At 39.0% G+C, this 13,937-nt stretch overlaps 1 pseudogene; it reads right to left on the bottom strand.

The window, feature by feature from the left end:
- Positions 1 to 2,536: 2,536 nt before the first annotated feature.
- Positions 2,537 to 12,533, bottom strand: LOC147515932 (uncharacterized; annotated as a pseudogene).
- Positions 12,534 to 13,937: the final 1,404 nt, after the last annotated feature.

Genomic DNA, 13,937 nt, shown 5'->3' with positions numbered 1-13,937 from the left:
ACTTATTTACTCGGCTTTTCTATAACTTTTCCCCTGTTTTGTTCTCCATTTTGATTGTCCATAAAATTACGGGCAAATCATTGTCACTTAAGTAGTACCATCCCTTCCACATCAACAAGAGCCTCTACTACCTTTACAAAGACTCTCTTTCTCTTTGGTCCATCTGGCCTGAAAGAGTGAATGCCATTACTGAACAAACTCGAAGGGATCGGATACCGCTTGTCCCGAAGGCTAACATCATCGATCCGACTCCGCGAGGGCTTAATTGTTCTTCGAACGATAAGTAGCTCTAGACCCTGACCCAAGAAGTTGTAATCAATCCAACTTTTGGCTGATGTCATAGTAGAAGAATTGGAATTTATCCTTCATTCATGACAGTTATATTTTAGAGTTTATTTACCACAAACAAGATTTTTCGGCCTAATCTTATATTTTTTATTTTCTGTTGATCTTTTCCTTTGGGATTCTTTCAAGTGTTATCAGGAAAATGAAGGATGGCAAGGGTAGATGGATTTCTGTCTTACCTTATTCAATGGCTGGTATTGAAAGTGGCCTGGCCACAAATCTCACCACTGCCTAAGCAATACCTAAGCAAGAAATCCACTTTTCAAGGACTGAAGATAGAACAGAAATACCTAAGCAAGGATTAGAGAATAAGAATACCTAAGCAAGAAATCCACTTTTCAAGCCAAGCAAGCTCGGGTAAATGGCCTAGAAATAAGAAAAGACCACTGAAAAATAGCGGTACTAAGGGTTGCTAGCTTCAGGGGATCCATGAAATAGAAATCTTCATAGTAGAATAATCCAAAGAGAAATTGAATAATAAGTAGCAAAATAAAGGACAAACAACGTTTCTTAGGGGTCGAACTTGACTGTTCTCTTTCCAAAAAGAATGAGAGCGCATAATGGCCGACTTTGTCAAAAAGTCGTAGAACCCTACTTAGCTAGCCCTTGATCAAGGAAGTATCCACAAAAGATGCTTAAATGGGCATAATCTAAAGGAAAGAAGAATATTATAATAAGAAATAAAAACATAACTAAAGAAAGGATTTCCGGAATATTCAGCCCGTATTCTTTCTTGAGAGACTCGAATAGTAGGTCGATCTGAGAATCTATTATATTTCGAAATAAGGGACAGAATATAAAAACTACTAATCATTAGTATGAAAATGATAATGAAAAAAGCAAAAATGAATATGACATAATGGGCGACTTCTTGGTTCCTATGTAGGAAACAAATAAATAGTGCGTTAATAAGATAGAAAAAAGAAGAAGGGAACGAAAGCACCAGAAGGACATCTAGTTAGGAAAACCTCCTTAACTAGTAGCACCTGATTTAGAGAGGAGGTAGCAGCTGCTATCTAGCAAGCATCTAGACTCGTGAGACTCGCCCCTAGACTATGACTAAAGATACTACCAAATTACTACCCACACCCGCACCCGGTAGAAAATCCAGCAGAAAGTAAGAGCACATGGGCTGAGGTTTTAGGGAAGAAGGCAGTAGGAAGTATCCAAAAGATAGAATGAGTGTTAACCATAAATGAATACAGTTATCTAAAACCAATCAAACTAACAAAGATAAGTTATCCTAACCTGAAATTTTGGTGTCAATCTTGACTTCACAAATCTTTCCTAATCTTCCTGTCTAATATTTTTCTCGTGTTTTTTAGGCGGCTTCAAAAGCTTTTCAGGTTGGTCTTTGTAGGGAGTGATATAGTACCTAGTCAACCGACTGTTGAATTCTTTCCATTTCTCACCAATATCTGAGACAACACCCTTCTTTTCGTCTTCTGTCAAGTTGAATTTGGCCTATAAAAAAAGAATAAGCTATAAAGTTACAATAAACTAAGACTAATTAGACAATTAATAGTACAACTGTAGCTATTTACCTTTATAGTATCCCATAACAAGTCTCTCACTTCATCTCCGACAGCATGCCAATTTTCATAATCAACAATAGAGATTCGGGACTCCGCTAACAAACCTTAGTAGCTTGCCAAATCCTTTCCGCCTTCCCCTATACGTTGACCATCTTCATTGTATTGAACATTCAATAGTTCACCCTCTCTCATTTTTGTTATCCTTTTGCATTGAATTGGTCCTCTTCCTGTCCTTTCTACACTTGAATCTTGTGTATTGTTAACTTCCGTTGGTGTATCGGAAGTCTTGTCAACTCCTATATCTAAATCGGAATCAGAATTCTCTCCTGAATCCATGTTGATTTCCTATATACCGAGTATAGACATGAAGACTTGAACCAATAACAACATATGAAATAAGCTAGGTATCAATAACTTGGACAATATTAATTAAACAATAATAAGACAAATGATCATCCATAACATGAATTAAAGTATTAAGGCAAATATAAATATCAAAGTAGGTATGAATTCACATTTAATAACAATATTCAATAGTCAAATAATAAAGGAACAAACTTGTCCAAACATCGCCATAGAAAGAAAAAATCATAACATGCTCTAACTTAATCGTTAGAGGTAGGGTCGACATAAGTCCCCTCACAATCTACACGCGATTAAGATGATACTGATGCACCTAAACTAAGGGAGTCGACATCTGGAAATACTTTACTACTTGTATGATCTAGCTCATCCTCATTCCCTTCCTCAAGGTAGTCTCTTTCAGGAGTCCTTAAAGCTATTGACCATTTTGGATCGAGTTGGTCAGGTACATAAAAGACTTGCTTGGCCTGAGAGGCCATCACAAAAGGGTCTTCCTTATGTCCAATTCTACCAAGGTCAACAGAAGTGAAACCCAAATCGTCTACTTTGATGCCATTTCTGTTGTCAACCCAGTCATACTTAAATATTGGGACTTTAAGTACTAGATAGTCGAGCAGCCATATCTCAGTTATAACACCGTAGTAACCCATTTCTGAAACAACGGGGTTCTTATCCTTGCACTAGAAATTTGCACTGATGTCGCCATTAAACCCATACCACTGTTTTGGTTTACTAGTGAAACTTCATGATCCTTCTTATGAAAATGGTATCCACCAATAACATAGCCTGAACACTTTAGAACGTCTCGACGAGGTCCTTGAGCTATAACTTTCAGGGTGTTTGAAAGTTTGTTAGTAGTAACTGCTGCCTCCTCCTTAACCTGATTATCCAAGTTATCCAAGAATCTTAGTCGAATTTAGCAAAGTTGTATTAGATGTAAAATAATTTCAGATAATCTTACCATTTGACAAATCCAATAAATGAATGTGCGAGTGTGCTCATCTTGATACCATTTGGCTGACTTACGAGGATAAGTAAGCTTTAGGTGTTCCATATGCTTCATATCAAGTTAGGAAAGAAGCTTGGTCACCATTATCTATCTAGGTGAAATAAGGAAAAACAAAATTCTATACTAACGTACTCGATATAAGGTTGAACGTCATTAGTGTTTGCCAAAACACATTGATAAGCTTGCTCCCAAGTCTTTTCGTCGACTTCAACAACATTCATACCACCAAGAGGCTTTCCCTTAGAAATTGTATTTTCTTTCTCCGTATCATTGGTATCCATGTTTCTAACTGATGGGACTCCCACTGCATTCACTCCAGATAAGTACTCACTAAGAAACTCAACAGCTTCTTCAAGGATATAATTTTCAGCAATGCATCCTTCTGGATGATTTCGATTCCGCACGTAGCCCTTTAGTATTTTCATGAACCTAATATTCAAAAAGTGACAAAAAAAGATAAAATACAAACAAACAAACAAACAAATAATCAAATTGATGAAGCTTTACTGAATTATTGAAAGTAGTTAATTCAATTTTCTGTGTACTTGCCTCTTAAATGGATACATCCAATGAAAGAATACTGGCACACAAAGCTCAACCTCCCTTATAAGATGAACAGATAGATGCACCATGACATCAAAGAATGATGGTGGAAAGTACATTTCCAGTAGACATAAAGTGAGGACCAAATTGTCTTGAATTTCATTTAATTTGGACACATCCACTACTTTGGTGCAAAGAGAGTTGAAAAAGAAACACAACCGAGTGATGGTATACCTCACGTGCTTTGGCAACACTGATCGTATTGCCACAAGAAGAAGTTGCTGCATCAATATGTGACAATCATGAGACTTGAGACCATACACGTTTAGATCTTGCATCAACACGCGGTGTCTAAATTGTGAAGAATATCCATCTGGCACTTTGAGTTCACACAACGTGTTGCAAACTGTTACTTTCTCAGCTCTAGATAACGTATGACATGCTGGTGGAAGATAAGTCCTATTTCCCCTTTTCTCTGGTGTTAGTTCCTTCTGTTGGCTTTATCCCTCACATGAGGAGGAAAGGATTTCATTCTGCGTGGAAATGTCGAGCCAATTCGCCAGCTTCAGATTGGCCTTGACCAAGACGCCCCAGCCCCACCGTAGTAAGACCTCTCCAAGATTTTCGGTCGACCCGCTTTCAGATTGTTCTTGACCCTAGCGCGACCCGCGCCCAAGTCTAATTTCGTGGGCTTCACTACAGTAACCGCGAAATTTGTTTTTTCCTATAAAAACAAAATCAAGGTTTTGGAAAACCAGGACTAATGCAAGCAAGCAACCAGAGAGAGAAAACCCAATCTTGAAAGCTATCAAGATTGAGAGAGATAACCCTATAAAGAGATAAGAGTGATCTAGTAAGATGAGAGACTGAAAGGAGAAATTGTAATCTTCCTTCCCACTTTATATAAAGAACAAGCTCTTGTGGAAGTAGGCACCATTGGGCGAACAACGGTAAATCTTTGTGTTGTGGTTTACTTTTACTACTTTACATTATTATTTGTTGTTAATAGTTGTTTAGCGAGTTGGGCATGTTAGTATAGATTGTAGTTGATATTTAGAATTTGTCTGGAGTTGAATTGTGTTCAAATACAAGTTATCTATATAGTGGGGGAATCGATTGGCATTGGTATATACCCCAACAAGTGGTATCATAGCCTTGGTTAGATTAGCCTAGGTGTTATCCAAATCTTGGTTGGAAGGTGTTTGACAAAACTCCTGAGAGAAGATTTGAGTTTAAATAACTTGTAGAGATGGACAAGTCCGTGAACACTCGCATGACGAGTCTGAATAGGAAGAACTACACCATCTGGAAAGCCAAGATGGAAGACTTGTTATATTGCAAGGACTTGGCACTGCCCATTGAGAGTATGGGAGTAAAACCAGAAAAGACTGATGAGGCTGAGTGGAAAAAGCTTGACAAAAAAATGATTGGATACATTCGACAGTGGATTGACAATAGTGTCTTTCACCATGTGTCCCAAAAGACTACAGCCTTCAGGTTGTGGAAGAAACTCGAAGACCTTTATGAGAGGAAGTCGGGTGGAATCAAAGTGTTGGTCGTTAAGAAGTTTGCTGACACGAAGTACCAAGAAGGTTCTTCAATGTCTGAGCATCTTAAAGAATTACAGAATACCATCAATCGGATGCATTTGATGAAGATTGATTTGGGAGACGAAGTTGAGGCTTTGTTTCTATTAGGCTCTCTACTCGAAAGTTGGGAGACATTAACAATCTCTCTACACGGAGCAGCCAAGAATGGAATTGTTACCATGGAGATGGCTACCACGTCTTTGTTGAATGAGGAAACTAGAAGGAGTTCAAAAGGCAGCTTCTCTCACTCAGAGATCCTTTTCACAGAGAAACGGGGGAGAGGTAAAAGCAGAAAACCATCTCGTTCTAGAGGTGATGACAGAAGTAAATCTAGGGGTGAAGCTAAAACTCCTAAGGCAGAGAGGCAATGTTACTATTATGCCACCAAGGGCCACTTCAGATATGAGGATAGAACACTGAAGAGGGATGAGAAGAATAACTGTGTACATGAAGACATGGTGCAGAGGAACATAAACACAGGCAGAGATACTACTGCACTAGTTGACGATCTAGTGGGAATTATATCAGATTGTGGTGTGTGTTGTCTTAGTACCTCATGTCAGGATACAGAGTGGGTGATAGATACAGGAGCATCCTATCACGTCACACTGCACATGAGATTCTTCACTACCTACAACTGTGGTGAATATGGTGAAGTGAGGATGGGTAACAGTGGCGTCTCAAAGATTATAGGCATTGGAGATGTTCATGTAGAAACCAATGTCAGCTACACCTTGACACTCAAGGATGTAAGACATGTCCCTGACATATAGTTAAGCCTAATTTCGGCTGGGAAATTAGATGACGATGGCTTTGTAAACTCGTTTGGTAACAGGGCATGGAAACTTAGCAGAGGTTCCATTGTAGCAGCCAGAGGAAAGAAAACTTGCTCTCTTTACAAAACACAGGCTAGTTTGTGTAAAGCGTATAAAAATGCAGAAAGAAGAAGCTTCCTTTGAACCGGCACAAAGAGATCGTGGTCACATGGGCATAAAAAGGATGGAAGTTCTTGCTAAGAAAAAGGCATTGCCAGACATCAAAGGTACATATTTAAATACATGTACTCATTGTTTGGTAGAAAAGCAACACAGGGTGTCTCTCCAAAGATTCTCGTCTCACAGAAAGGACATGTCCTTGAACTAGTGCACACAGACTTATGTGGTCCTATAAAAGTGAAGTCCCATGGGGGAGCTTCATACTTCGTGACCTTCATTGATGATGCATCAAGAAAGATATGGGCCTATAGTCTGAAGACCAAGGATGAAGTACTTGGCGTGTTAGAGAAATTCCACAGCATGCTGGAAAGAGAGACTGGGAAGTTGTTGAAGTGTATTCGCTCAGATAATGGGGGTGAGTACATTGGACCATTTGAAGAGTATTGCCTGAGTCATGGAATTCGTCATGAGTAGACCGTTTCCAAAACACCGCAACAGAATGGAATAGCAGAGAGAATGAACCGTACCATTGTAGAGAGGATGAGATGCATGCTATCTCACTCTAAGCTACCTAGAACCTACTGGGTAGAAGCAATACGTACAGCCGTGCATGTGATCAACCTATCGCCGTCGAAGCCTCTAAATAGTGACTATCCAGAGAGAGTATGATCAGGCAGAGATGTTGATTATGGATACTTGAGGGTATTTGGGTGCAAGGCATTTGTGCATATTCTGAAGGATGAGAGATCCAAGCTTGATGACAAAGCCAAGCAGTGCATTTTTCTGGGTTATGGAGATGAAAAGTTTGATTACAAACTCTATGATTTGATTAACAAGAAGGTAATCTGAAGTCAAGATGTTGTGTTCCTAGAAGACCAAACCATAGCAGACTTTGAGGAGAGTGAGAAGCTACAGGCGGCTTTCACCAATGATCTTGTTGATTCAGAACCAGAAGTTCCAACTGTGGAACGTGCAGAAGGCATTGAGAATGCAGAGAAACATAAGCCTAAAGCTCATGATGAGAATCTTATTGCTCATGATGGGATATAACCTATTGGTATAGAAGATGCAGATGAGATGCATGGACCACCACCAGAGCAAGCAGAAGTGCATCCTCCTGAGGCACCAACAGATGGGGCAAGGATGCCAGACAGAGAGAGACTAGCTTCAACCAGGTATCCACCACATACGTACGTGCTACTTTCGGATGGTAGAGAACCTATGTACTATCAAGATGCACTTTAGGGTATAGACAAGGAGAAGTGGTTGAAGGTCATGCATGACGAGATAGATTCTTTGCATAAGAATCACACTTATGAGTTAGTTGAGAAACCGCAAAGACAAAAAATTCTCAAGAATAAGTGGATATACAAAGTCAATCATGAGGAGAACAATCCTCACCCAAGGCACAAAACTTGCCTTGTTATGAAGGGATTCAGTCAAAGGAAAGGGATTGACTTTGATAAGATTTTCTCTCCTGTAGTGAAGATGACTTCTATCTAGGTGGTATTGGGTATGACCACAAGTATGAACCTAGAGGTTGAGCAGCTAGATGTTAAGACAGCTTTTCTTCATGGAGACCTTGAAGAAGATGTCTACATGGACCAGCCAGAAGGGTTTGAGGTCAAAGGCAAGGAGCACCTAGTATGCAAGCTGATAAAGAGCTTGTATGGGTTGAAGCAAGCACCGAGGCAGTGCTACATAAAGTTTGATTCATTTATGATGAATCAAGGATACAAGAAGTCTGCTTCCGATCATTGTGTGTTTGTTCAGAGATTTCCATATGGGGATTTCATAGTGCTATTGTTGTATGTGGATGATATGTTAATAGTTGGCCCAAACATCAACAAGATATCCAAGCTAAAGAAAGACTTGAGTAAGACCTTTGAGATGAAGGATTTAGGTCAAGCAAGGCAGATACTTGGGATGTGGATCACTCGTGATAGAAAGAGTGGGAAGTTGTGGCTTTCTCAAGAAAGCTACATTGAGAAGGTGTTGAAGAGATTCAACATGGATCAAGCGAAGCCAGTCAGTTGTCCGCTTGGTGGCCAGTTCCACATGACCAAAAAGATGTGTCCAAAGGGTGAGCATGAGCAGAGTCAGATGGGAAAGATTCCTTATGCATCCACAGTGGGCAATTTGATGTACGTAATGGTGTATACAAGACCAGATATAGCTTTCACCGTGGGCATTGTAAGCCGTTTTCTGTTAAATCCGGGTAAGGAACATTGGGAAGGTGTTAAGTGGATATTAAGATATCTCAGTGGCACTTCCAAATCATGTTTGTGCTTTGGTGGAAGTAAGTCCTTACTTGAAGGTTACACTGATGCAGACATGGTAGGTGATGTTGACTTGATGAAGTCCACCTCCGGTTATCTGGTTACTTTTGCAGGGGGAGCAGTTTCTTGGCAATCAAAGTTGCAAAAGTGTGTTGCCCTCTCCACTACAGAAGCCGAGTATATTACAGCCACTGAGTGTTGCAAAGAGTTGCTATGGATGAAGAGGTTCTTCGATGAACTAGGGCTAAAGCAGAAACAGTTTGTAGTTCTATGTGACAGTCAGAGCGCCATCCATTTGAGCAAGAATATGAGTTTTCATTCTAGATCCAAGCACATACACGTGCGTTATCATTGGATTAGAGAAGTACTCGAAGACAAGCATTTGTGTATCAAGAAGATCCATACCGACAAGAACGAGTTGGATATGATGACCAAAGTCTTACCGAAAGGTAAGTTTGATGTTTGTTGTGCTATTGCCGGAATGGCAGCACACTCCTCCTGTTGATTTGGAAATTGCATGGAGGAAGCCCCCTTCACTGTTCGGGAGGGGGAGATTGTTGGCTTTATCCCTCACATGAGGAGGAAAGGATTTCATTCTACGTGGAAATGTCAGAGCGCAACCCGCACCCAGATTGGCCTTGACCAAGGCGCGACCCGCGCCCATTCCGTAGAAGACCTCCAGTACTTTCAGCGTGACCCGCACTCAGATTGGTCTTGACCTGAGTGTGACCCGTGCCCAAGTCTAATTTAATGGGCTTTGCTACAGTAACCGCAAAATTTGTTTTTTCCTATAAAAACAAAATCAAGGTTTTGGAAAACCAGGACTAATGCAAGCAAGCAACCAGAGAGAGAAAACCCAATCTTGAAAGTTATCAAGATTGAGAGAGATAACATTTACAGAGAGATAACCCTGTAAAGAGATAAGAGTGATCTAGTAAGGTGAGAGATTGAAAGGAGAGATTGTAATCTTCCTTCCCACTTTATATAAAGAACAAGCTCTTGTGGAAGTAGGCACCATTGGCTGAACCACGGTAAATCTTTGTGTTGTGGTTTGCTTTTACTGCTTTACATTATTATTTGTTGTTAATAGTTGTTTAGCGAGTTGAGCATGTTAGTATAGGATGCAGTTGATATTTAGAATTTGTCTAGAGTTGAATTGTGTTCAAATATAAGTTATCTGTGTAGTGGGGGAATCGATTGGCATTGGTATAAACCCTAACACCTTCCTCATGTCCATTTCTAAGAGGTCTAGGTGACTTTTGAGGTCATCTTTTGTCTTGTACTTAATGTTAAGTAGTGTGCCGATGATGTTATCACAAATATTTTTCTCAATATGCATGACATCCAAGTTGTGTCGCACAAGCAAGAATTCCCAATATTCAAGCTCAAAAAATATGGATCTCTTCTTCCAATATTTACCACTTTCATTCTCATCAAAAGTGCTAGGCTGCTTCTCTCGTGTTTGTGACTCTTCATTGGATGCCTTTGACTTTTTTCTTGATGTTTTTGGCTTTGGAATCACCAGCTTTGGTTTCCCCCATCTAACTTTCATCCCTTTAAGCTTCTCTGAAATCACCTCTCCAGTTAATGAGTCTGGATGTGATCTTAACTCTTGCTGACCATTAAATGCCTTCCTTTGCCTTCGATAACGATGATTTTTTGGAAGGAACTTTCTATGGGACTGATATATGTTTTTATTCGAGTGTTTCAATCTTGTAGAATCAGTTTTCTCACCGCATATTGGACAAGCAAGATATCCCTTGACGCTAACCCAACTAAATTTCCAAGAGCATGAAAATCATTGATCGTCCACAGTAGAACAGCCTTTAATGTAAAATATTCTTGCTTGTAGGCATCATAAACCTCCACACCAGGATTCCAAAGAGCTTATAAATCTTCAATTAAAGGTCTAAGGTAAACATCAATATCATTACCAGGTTGTCGGGGACCTGATATCAACATTGTCAGCATCAAAAAATTTCTCTTCATACATAACCATGGCGAAAGATTGTAAGTGATCAACATAACCAGCCAGCAACTATGCCTAGAGCTGAGATTACTATGTGGATTAATCCCATCTGTCGAAAGAGCAAGTCACAGATTTCTTGGATCTTCAGCGACCTCTAGCCACCTTTTATCAACCTCTTTCCATGCTGGAGAATCTACTGGATGATGCATTTGACCATCAACTTCTACTCTTCTATCTGCATGCCATACCAAATCCTTTGATGTCTGAGCGGATTGAAACATCTTTGCAAACCTTGGGAGAGGCAGAAAGTACCACAAAACTTTCGCAGGTGCTTTACCCTTCTTTTCCTAATATCTCGACGTTCCACAAGTTGGACAACTAGTTAAATTCTTGTACTCATCTCCTCTGTAAAGTATGCAATCATTGGGACATGCATGTATTTTTTGAACTTCCATTCCAAACGTAGACAAAATATTTCTAGCTTTGGTCATGGATTGTGGCACTTCGTTATTATCCGGCAACATTTTTCCCAACACTTTCAATAGCTTGGTAAAACTTGTGTCTGACCACCCACTACTAGCTTTCAAGTTGAACAATTCCACAAGGGATGATAACTTTGTATAGCTTTTGCAACCTTTGTACAAAGGTTTCTCAGTATCTTCAAGCAATTTACAAAGCTTTTTAGGATTCCCCGTGAAACTCTCATATGCATCATTAACCATTCTAACCGTGTCCCCAAAATCACATAGGGTTTCCATATCAAAGTCTTGACATGTAGGTTCATGCGTGTTGACACCTCGAGACTTTCCACTGTGAAGCCTTTCCCCATGCCATATCCATGTTTTGTAACTTTTTTCAAAATCAACATGAAACAGATGATCCCTGATATCGTCCAAACTCTTATGTAAGTGGTTCCCACAATTAAGGCATGGGCATCTTATGAAATTAAGATTGTCTGGGCCTGCATGCTCTCCAGCACATTTTATAAAATACTTGACCCCTTCTTCGTATTCATCAGACAGTCTATCCATAGACATCCAAGGCTTATCCATACTCAATGTCAGAAATTCAATACACAAGTACTACATACATATGAAAAAAAAAAGGTGATTAAGCAAGATAAAATCACGCAATTCATAGATTTTGGCTCAATCTGGTGGCTGAAGCAAATACAAACATACAATATAACCTTGTACTAATCAACCTAAGGTGCCAAAAGTGTAGCGTGGGAATGGATTTAGGCGTATGAATGGGGAAATTCCTACTTTCCTTACATGTGCCCGGCCAGCCACTTAGATACTTGGTAGAATAAAATGAAATAGCTAAGTGTCGCAGTAAGATTAGGGTCTTGATATCATAAATTCCTAGCAATCATAATATTCAGTACCCTAACTTTGCAAAAGAAACACACACACAATTAACAAATTGAAAGCTAGTAATCTTTTTACCGTTGAGTGTTTATCTATTTGTCAGCTCAAATCACGATCAGCCAGGCGTTCCTGCCCAATATATCAATCAACAATAAGCAAACTTGCAAACTAATAGTAAAACAACAGGCATAAGAGCTTCTAAAATCAGTTTATGTATTAGAACAGTCTCCATCTCTTACTCATTCAGTCAAACACCTTAAGCCACTAACAAAAACCGTAAATATGAACTGCCAGGCCACTATACAAGCAACTACATGCCATCACTAGGCCAATATATCAATTAACAATACGCAAACTTGCAAACTAAAAATAAAACAACAAGCATAAGTTTCTAAAACCAGTTTATGTACGAGAATAGTCTCCATATCTTATTCTTTTAGTCAAACACCTTAAGCCACTAAGAAAAATTGTAACTGCCAGGCCACTATATAGGCAACTACATGCCATCACCAGGCCATTACAAGTTTTACCAGGCTACTAAAAGGCAAGTATTCAGTGAGAGCTAAAACCTTACTAAACCTTTCATTGGACCACATTTTGACGCATCAAGATAGTGCTATAGGATTTCATATAATTTTGGGACCTCACATGGAATTCAGTGAAAAATATCCCCAAGCAGTTCAGTGAATCATAATTTGAGGAATGCAAACACATGATCAATGCACCTACTATCTTGGGGGAAGAAAAGCATTAAACACACGGCAGGCAGTGTGATACAAAATCTATTCGACTGATTCGCTCAAATATTTCTGGAGTTCTGACAAACAGTAACGATTTTCTTAAGGTGATTTAATTGAAAGTACTAGCCTACTAGGAATAACTTAGTGATTCTAATAGCTGAGTATATTTACATTCCCCTCACCCCACCTCTTTTACAAGTTTAGTATCAACCAAAGGATTTTTTGGTTAGCAAGATCCCCTAACTGTATAAATTTTATCAGGCTCTGGTAAGAAGGAAAACAATGTCCGCTTTCATCTATCTACTCAAGACAGACATACGCTGATGCATTGTAGACTGATAATGAGTCTGGTAGAACCAAATGAGCACAAAGGTGGAAAATAGACATAAAAAATGAACCACATAAAGAAAATTAAAAATATAAAATAAACATCAACTAAATAGGTGAAGAACAATAGTGAGGGAAATCTTTTTTTTTAAAACATCAAAAGAAAAGATTGAGCAAAGTTAAACCTGAACCACAACAGAACATAATCTATTTACTCTCCGATTTTTTTCAAGTCCCATAACAAGTCTGCAATTTTTACACTAAAATCCCCAAATTTTAGAGTCCAAATTTTGCAAAGAAAAATTAGAAAGAAATTTTTTTGTGAACCCTATCAACAGCTACCAATGATATAAAGCAAAAACAATTACTTTACAGCCAAAATTGAATTTAAATAGAGCAAAAAAAAATTACCTAATAGCCAAAATTGGAGAGAGCTGTAGAATAAAATCACTACTATTATGCTGCTTTACTAGTGACGATGAGAGACCGATAGAAGTTGAAGAAGAACCCTAGTTGACAATAGAAGTTAAGGAAAAAAGAGAGACCGATAAAATTTTAGAGAGAGTCTCGGAAGTTAGAAGTTTTGAGAGTTGGAAGTTGAAAAGAGTAAGTTTTAGCGCCAGACGGTTTTTGGCCCTACTTTCTAAATATTAATTTTTCTTTGGGCGTGGGGTTTTGGTAGACTGACTTTGTCCACTCTTTTATTGAAACTGTGGGGTATATGAACATCAAAATATAAATTAGGCGATATTGGTTTGTTCCGTGGTATATGAGATACTTTATACCACTGTTTTACGAGACTAGTGGCATTTGCTTTTACCGAAATCAGAAAAGGTATTCTAACCGTGGCATATGACTATTAGCCACTGTTATTAGGGAAACAGTGGTATATACGCTTTGACCTACCGTGGGTAATGAGCATTTATGTAGTAG

Source organism: Coptis chinensis, chromosome 2, assembly GCF_015680905.1.
Source record: "Coptis chinensis isolate HL-2020 chromosome 2, ASM1568090v1, whole genome shotgun sequence".
In the NCBI taxonomy this organism is placed as follows: domain Eukaryota; kingdom Viridiplantae; phylum Streptophyta; class Magnoliopsida; order Ranunculales; family Ranunculaceae; genus Coptis; species Coptis chinensis.
This window is presented reverse-complemented; position numbering and strand designations above follow the sequence as displayed.